Source organism: Xenopus laevis, chromosome 7S, assembly GCF_017654675.1.
Source record: "Xenopus laevis strain J_2021 chromosome 7S, Xenopus_laevis_v10.1, whole genome shotgun sequence".
Classification (NCBI taxonomy): Eukaryota; Metazoa; Chordata; class Amphibia; order Anura; family Pipidae; genus Xenopus; species Xenopus laevis.
This window is the reverse complement of record NC_054384.1, coordinates 15,568,476-15,577,810: the sequence shown is the minus strand read 5'-3', so window position 1 is coordinate 15,577,810 and position 9,335 is coordinate 15,568,476.

Here is a 9,335-nt window from a genome sequence, read left to right as displayed (position 1 = left end):
GCTGCTTTAGAAAGGTGAAAAATTAGATTTACACTTCAGTATTCGAAGAACGGTACTTCATAGAAAATAGAAAGTAATTGGAAAAAGTCTTTATTTCTGGTGATGTATCTGAAACCAACTGAACTAGAAAAAGTGTTGGAAGGTGAACAACCCATTAGGGTGGGTGGCATATTTACAATTATGTTTATGGAACTAACTCAAGGGCTATTTCCACCACTTGCAAATTGATCCCAAGTTCACCTATTCGTTGTGCATGAAGGTTGTTGAGTGCTGTGCAGAGATTTGTAGTGTAACAAGAGCTGAAGGTTGATAGGTGGTATATACCTTATACATTACATTGGGGTCCCTGGCTTTCTGCCATGGCCAGGTCCCATCACAAAAAATGAAGGCCATATTTTCTCAAAAAATTAATTTCTACATCACACTTAGGGTACATGATACATTTCGATATTCAAATTTAGATTTTTTTTCACATTCAAATCGAATTTGAACTATTCCCTAGTCGAAGTCCACTAAGGGGCAGATTTATCAAGGGTCTTTGACTATCAAATGGGCAAAAAAAATGTGACTATTCGAATATCGAAATTTATCATGTACTGTCTCTTTAAAACTTCAACCTCAACCATTCGCCATCTAAAACCTGCCGAATTGCTGTTTTAGCCTATGGGGGACCTCCTAGAACCTATTTGGGGTCATTGAAAAATCCTTCTATTTGAACGATTCGAATACAGCCTATTCGATTGGTCTTTTTTTATGTCAATTGCGAAGTTATGGGAGTTCAAAAAAAAACTCCCATTACTTCTAAATGCGACCCTTGATAAATCTGCCCCTAAAATTAGCTCGAAATTCTAATTTAAAAATTAGATTTTTAAATTCGACCCTTGATAAGTCTGCCCCTAAAAGTTAAGCAAAAGGTGAACCATTCCTTTAAGGGCATAATTAAAGGTTAAAGTACAATTCTTAACAAAAAATTGAGCTTTACAAATCCCATCCATGGTTACAGCAAGCTGCTGAATTCTCTGTCCTTTCACCATTCAAAATGTTTCATATAAGTAATTTCGATTGGATGTTAAGAGTTTTACATTTTAGGAAAGATTTGAAATCAGACTCAAGAAATATTTGCAAGTGTTGTATTTTAAAACTTAGCAGTGCATTCTGGAAACACAGACACAATGTTTATACTGCAGCATAGCTGACCTTCAAGAAATCCCATACATCCCCTGTATATTTAGATCTTGAATTGCTCCAATAATTTCGCTGCAGTCAATCCAGTGCCTGAAGCCCTTGCCATGTACACATACAAATAGGGAAATGAATAGGTGCATCCCCATTGCTTATATTATTACATTACACTGAACTATACATGAACTCTTTTTGCTTATAAAAGAAGCAGCTGTTCTGCGACGGAATCCATGGTTCATTAAAAGGCTGACCCCAAAGTACAGGAGTAAAACACTTCCTCTATTTAACTGCAACTATTCAGACAAAGGTATTTACAGATACACATCATCGGAATTGGGATGCAGCCGCACTGCCAGGGAGCAACTCTCTCTACTCGTTGGCAGCAGGAGAAGAACTTTTTGGAATACGAACAGATTCTTTGTTGAGAGGCAAGAGAATCATCCATTCCCGAAATGTATCTGTCTTCTTAGGTCCTTTGGTTGTAGAAAATAAAGGAGCTTTGTAATAAATGAGCCAAATACATTTAGCATCAAGATATTACATATTTTGCTTCCATTAGAGAAATTTGGTATGAGAGCGGGTTGCATTCACAGGTCATTCAACAGAAATCAAACGAAAAAGAAATGAAGCATGCCATTAAAAAGAAAGCAAACAAAGATAAATTCCTATATAATATAAATGGGGATAGGGGGTCATCCTATACTTTACAGAATTTGTCTAATAAAAATCATTTAAAAATGAAACAAACCTAATAGGATGTATTGACTCCAATAAGGGTTAATGATATCGTAGTTTCGATCAGGTACAAGCTACTGTTTTATTATTACAGAAAGAAAGGAAATTCTTTTTTAAAAAATGTGGATTATTTGATTAAACTGGAGTCTGTGGAAGAGGACCATCCGCTAATTCAGAGCTTTCTGGATAATGAGTCCTATACCTGTTTATGTCTTTGATTTTTTCATAAATCAATTATTTATTAATCATTGGAAGATAATATAACATCAAGAATAATGTTCCCCCCATTGTAAAATATAAGGATATCAGACGTTGAGTCCTGATCCGATTTCTGAAACTTGGACTCACTTGAGCAGCGAGATAACTGGGGAGACGCATTTATAACATTGTGATGTTTCCTGACGTGCCTTCAAATGCCATATACACAGAGAAGAGGAGGTCACTTCACCACTTCTGCGTGCCAAACCTATTTGCTATGGTATCACCAATAAGGTAAGCCCCATTGCTGACCCACACAATGGGTATGTGCTCCAAACCACCATAGGCACACACAGCCTGATGCCTGTTTTGCTCTCATATTGGGGCAAATTTACTTACCTCCGAAATTGCGCTAGCGATGGCTTAGCTGACATTGCAACACTTAGACAGGTGTAGATTCGCCAGGACAACGCTAAATCGGTGAAGTTCAGAAATGACGTCACGCTGGTGAATTTTCGCCAGCGTTAGTCACTTCACCCCTTAGTAAATTTGCCCCATTGTGTTTGCTGAAGTGCTGAAGATTGAAAAGGAAAAATGGTACTGTCATGTACTGTCACCGTTTATCTAAAATTAACAAGCAATAGGCAAGTGTGCCAGGCTGAATCTGCATGCAGAACTACTATAAAAGCGAGGGAAAAGAGAACATAATGTTTAAAATGTTTTCATTAAACCAAATGAAAAATAACAGTTTTGTTCCCCCTCAATTACTGATATTTCAGTGTCGTTATTAATATGAATGTTAATAAACTCTACCAGGATTCGGTTCGGGATTCGGCCTTTTTCAGCATGATTCAGTCCGAATCCTTCATCCTGGCTGAACCGAATCGAAATCCTAATTTGCATATGCAAATTAGGGGCGGGCGGGAAATTGCATGACTTTTTGTCACAAAACAAGGAAGTAAAAAATGTTTTCCCCTTCCCACCACTAATTTGCATATGCAAATTAGGATTCGGATTTGGTTTGGTACTCTGCGAATCTTCCGTGAAGGATTCGGGGGTTCGGCCGATTCCAAAATAGTGGATTTGGTGCATCCCTAAAAATCATTGGTGGTCAGGGCCCCCCTATAAATTAAAAAGCTCTTTGGGACTTTGGCTATTCTGGACTTTGGCTATTAGGGACTTCGGGATTTCAGCAGTTCGTCATGTCTTCGGCAATGTCAAAGGGGACCCGGCTATTTTGACCCAGCCCAGACTTGGTATAACAGTACCCCCTGTGCCCCCCTGATGGTGGCCCTGGACATGGCCCTTGAGTTGTATATCAGGACTCCTGGGAGCAACCACTCGGCTATCAAAGTTCTCCATTGGATGTTTAGTTCTCAGGCCGTTCTGCTACATGACACCTGCTGTGTCTCTCTTGCCTTATCTTCCCTTTTACTCCATGTAGAGCTCTCTGACCTCTGGACTGTTTTCAGAAAAACACTTCTTTTCTCCCCTTTGTTTTTCGCAAATTTTTTTTTATTTGGCAAAGTGTCAGTTGTCCTTTGAAGCTACAGACATGAAACCCTACCTCCCCTGAAGTGCCGGGAAAGGGATGAAAAGTTTCACAGGGTTTTATTTAATGCGACTAGAAGCCTAACCCCTAAATATTATCCACGTTTTTATTACTTTGTTTATTGATTTTAATCTGGGAAATTATTTTGAACAATTTAAAAAAAAAATATTATTCTGTTTGGGGAATGGGGAATATGTAGTAATGTTGTCCTACATTGATCTATAGCTGTGGCACTTTTATTATTTAGACTTTACTTTACTGTGGGCTGGTTGAACATTGGTTAGAAATGGACCTTCGATATTACCAGAATGCTACTGTCTGGCACACGATAGTTGTGGTGTACAACAATGCTGGCAGCAAAGTAAGCCTGTTACCTACTGCAGTTATTATTATACCCTAATGATAACACATCATCTACAACTTTCATAGAAGCAGCCGTGGCGCAATTTGCAGAGACATCGCCAATTTACTAAAATGAATAGAGGACAATTCACTAGCGAAAGAGCTCAGCATTAACGAAGTTCCATACCCTTTCGACCAGGCGAATTTTCGCTCAGGTGAACGATCATTACTCCACAAGTGACATCATATCCTGTATGCCGAAAAGTCATAAAAAAAATAAAACCCTGGTGTTTTTTTTATTTTAAAGTGGGATTATGTTTAAAAGTTGTTACTGTTACATATACATTTTGTTTAACCATTTTAAGCTCATGACACATTTATTTTAGGGTGGGCTCAAGTCTAGGACAATATAGGATCTCTTTTGTCTTTATTTTGCTTCCTCTGACATTTTTAATTAGTGTCCACTTTCAGCAATTTCACCAACATCACTAATAAAGACGTATATACGACATATATACCACTCTATTTAAACTGACGTAAGCATAAGTGTGTTATCGAAGTTTTGCTAGAAAAACTATAGCGCTACCAAAAGTTCACTTAGGTAGCGAACTTTGTCAATGCCCACAATGATACATTTTTGCTGGCAAAACTTCTGAGACTGAGACGTAACTTTGCATTTTGATAAATAAGTGTGTGCCCTGCGAATTAATGGCTGACGAAGTTGTGCAAAGTGTGCCGGAGCCTTCCGAGGTGAAAATTCCTCAAACCCATATACAATAAATTACTTTTTAAATGAACCTGTCTTTATATTTGTTGTTTTTAGCATTTTATTTATAATATTTATATATATATAGTAGCTTACATTCTCATGTCCTTACAGAATACAGTCTACATTCATATGAGATTACAGATATGGGCGCTTCATTGTAATGACACTGCTTCTACAGTGTAACCCTAGACTCTTCGTCATGTATTAAGCACAATCCAATACCTTACTACAAAACACAGTTTTTAATTAGGCTTTTAGCTTTTGGGGTAAGCTGGATTTTGTTGCAGAGGGTCATGTGCCCCCTGGGCTTCTGTAGAATTGTCAAAAGGCAACAAAAGATATCAAGGTCAAGCCTTCAGTCAATATCTGTTATTCAGCTTTTAAGTATAGCACCCACTTATAAGTCAGGGTGCAACTTAAGCGTCCAGTGCGCATTGCATCATATTCTTGTACGGGTATGGGACCTATTATCCTGAATGTTCAAGACCAGGGGTTTTCTGGATAAGGGATCTGTCTGTAACTTGGGGCAGATTTCCTAAAAGGCGAAGTGGCTACCGCTAGCATCAATTCGCTAGCGTTACCGCCCGCAGGGACTTCGCCAGAGCCACTTCGCTAGCGAAGGAGATAGAAGATAGCGTTGCATCGCACTCTAACGGCAGGAGAATTTTAGCTCTGGCAAACGGACGTAACGCCGCAAATTCACTAAGATGCGGATTTTACTGAACGTTACCTCATTCGCCAGACTTGCCTTCGCCAGCTGAGACCAGGCGAAGTGCAATGGAGTGCATAGACCTTCCTCAGTTTTTAGTGCAAAATTTTTCGAAGTCCCAAAAAACGCTGGGGTTTTTTCCTTTTTTCAGAGCGATAGCATGCAAAGGTCCGTAATTTTTTTTTTGGGTAACTGGGTTCCCCCCTCCATTTTCTAACATATGGAACATAAACTATACAGTGGGCTCATGTGTAGGGAATTATAACAACTCTAAAATTACATCTGCTAAAAAAACATTACTCATTAAATAAATTAAGAATAAATAAAAATTGTTTGGCCACAATATGGATACAAATTTTCAAATTATTATTTTAAAGGAGATGGCCTTCCCATAATTCTGAGCTTTCTGGATAACGGGTTTCCTGTAGCTGTACTGGTTACAGACAGTGATAGTCTGCACCAACCTCTACCCAGACAGCTGAGATACACAAATAATAATTAAACTGACTGTTCAATGTGGGTTTTGATCTGTACTCCCAACACCATTCATTTTCCAAAAATCAATACAGTTGTGCTTTGCCTGCTCCTACACCCAGGATACCATCCTTACAAAACCTATTATTTTTCAATGATCTCATTCATTAAATGGTCTATAAATGCTGCCTGTTTGTGGATGTCAATAATAGTCATTTGATTTCTATAAAAGAACAGACCTCTGGGCAGCTCAAATATTTACTTTTATTTTGCCAAACATCTATACAGAACTCAATTTTAATATGCGTAACATACAGCAGAGGTCTGTCCCATTGAGTAGCTATGGAGCGGTAGAAAAGTTTTCCATCAATAGGCTTCTTTAAAGAGAGAAGGCTACAGAGTTTATACAGGTATGGGACCTGTTATCCAGAATGCTTGGGACCTGGGGCTTTCTGGATAATGGGTCTATCTGTAATTTGGATCTTCACACCATAAAGGAGAAGGAAAGCTACCAAAGCAGTTTATTGCCAATAGATAAGCCAAAATAGTGCAAGCTATAACACTATATTTATTCTGCAGAATGCTTTATCATACCTGAGCAAACAGCTCTAGAACATCTCTCTGTTTGTTTAGGATAGCAGCTGCCATATTAGCTTGGTGTGACATCACTTCCTGCCTGAGTCTCTCCCTGCTCACTCATAGCTCTTGGCTCAGATTACAGCAGGCAGGGGAGGAGGGAGTGGGAAAATGGAGGGGGAGAGGGAGAGAGAGGAGCAAACTGAGCATGCTCAAGCCCTAGCCCTGGAGGTTTAAACTGAAAACAGGAAGTCTGATACAGAAGCCCATGGAAGGAAAGAAATGCTGTGTTTCTTTTAACAGAGGACTCAAAGGTTTACTGGTGTATTTATTAGACCTTTCTAATAAAGCTTACTTAATTTTAGCATTTCCTTCTCCTTGAAAAATACTAGAAAATCATGTAAACATTAACTAAACCCAATAGGCTGGTTCTGCTTCCAATAAGGCTTAATTATATCTTAGTTTGGATCAAGTACAAGCTTCTTTTTTATTATTACAGAGAAAAAGGAAATCATTTTTGAAAATTTGTATTATTTGGATAAAATGCAATATATGGGAGACAGCCTTTCTGTAATTCGGAGCTTTCTGCATAACGGGTTTCCGGATAGCGGATCCCATACCTGTACAGGATATTCCTCATTGAGAAGATCATCCATAGAACATATGAGTAGGAGATGATTCTCTTGCTAAATAGATTTATATACCGTATATACTTCCTGCCTGGGAGATTGAACAATGTATAACCCATATGAGTTCACTCCAAATGATATATCCCAACATCACATAGTAGACAGTTAAAAGAGACAGTCAAACAAATGTCACTGACAGATTCAGGGACCTTCAAAGAGAAAGATACTTTTCAACAAGGTCATGACCAAAGAAATATACAAAGAGTAGAACACACTTCCCTCAACTCCCATCTGCTGAAGAACTTTCCAAAATCCAAAGGAACAATCAAAGGAGACGAGCGTGCATGTGAAAAAGATTTGCACTTCGTAAAAAAAACAACAACCACATATTATACAAATAAATGTGCAATATCTTCTGGTTTTGGGGGCAGGAGAGCAAGAGCTATACGACTTTATGAAGCGTAGAGCATGTCATATCAATGTATGCACATAAAATAGTGAACATCTGATTTATTTCAGAAGCAAATAATATAAAAAAGGATTTTTTTTCCCAGGAAACCAGGAAATGGAATATTACACATCAGGCTCTTTTGTTTCACATTTATTCTATATACATATACATACATACTGTATATTGCTCTGTTGAGTAGTTCTCTTATATGATGGAATGATGAATTCAGTGCCTTTAAACACCTTTATGCATGTTTTGTCCTTGGAAACCATGGAGTGCTGAGATCTACTAGTTTTTTTGCCTTTACATCCCCTTTAAGGGATACTGTTTTTTTCAAAACGCATCAGTCAATAGTGCTGCTCCAGCAGAATTCTGCACTGAAATCCGTTTCTCAAAAGAGCTTTAAGATTTTTTTTTTTTGATATTTCATTTTGAAATCTGACATGATGCTAGACATATTGTCAGTTTCCCAGCTGCCCCTAGCCATGTGACTTGTGCTCTGATAAACTTCAGTCACTCTTTACTGCTGTACTGCAAGTTGGAGTGATATCACCCCCTACCTCCACCCCCCCAGCATCTTAACAACAGACTAATTGGAAGGTAACCAGATAGCAGCTCCCTAACACATAATAACAGCTGCCTGGTAGATATAAGAATAAAGTAATAGTGTGGCTCAACCGATTCCAAATGTAATGCAGGTACGAACCATTAAATTAAAACATGTACTGCTTTATTAAAAAGCTTAAAAATAGCAAGATAGCAGGCAGGGGAACAGCTGATCCTTGATGATCACTTTACCGCGGCCAGAGCGGATTGTGCTGCTCCACCGGCGGACAGATTACCTATGAGGGCTCAATCCCCGCCAGGATAACGTCTCCTCTCTTCTCTGGTAGATATAAGAACATCACTCATTAGTAAAATCGAGGTCCCACTGCTACACATTCTGTTACATTGAGTAGGAGAAACAACAGCCTGACAGAAAGCAGTTCCATCCTAAAGTGCTGGCTCTTTCTGAAATCACATGACCAGGCAAAATGACCTGAGATGCACCTACACACCTATATTACAACTAAAAAAAATACATTTGCTGGTTCAGGAATGACATTTTATATTGTAGAGTGAATTATTTGTAGTGTAAACAGTGTCATTTAGAAATAAAAACTACATCATAAAAGTCATGACAGAATCCCTTTAGCTCAATCACAAGGCTGAGTTAGATACTTGTTACCGATGATATGTGGTTTCACCTTTGATACATGGTACTACAGTCTTGGTGTATTGTGAGTATGCAGCATTGTGGTGTCTCTGGGAAAAAATGTGCTTGTGGAAATGCATGACTAAGTGGAAATGCTGCCATATGTTAGTGTGATATATTGCACTTTTAATATCATTAGTTCTGCACATTTTTCATGCACACAGAAGGGCATTTTAGAAATGTGGCTAAACATGTTTTGCCAAACCCAACGTTACAGATTAGCACATTATACATTACAAACAGATCTCCATATAATTAATCTTGAAGAACAGAACTACACTCATCCATTCAGACATTTATAAACCCATTCCCTCCATTCATTAGTTACTGTTAAGTAGCAAACCTCTTCCAACCACCAAGATCTTGTGCCTGCCATGGTGCTATGGGGTTCACCATAAGCAATAAGTGGGCTGTGTTATTCATAACCCATGTTTAATCTATTTGTAGATGTGTGTGTAGAATG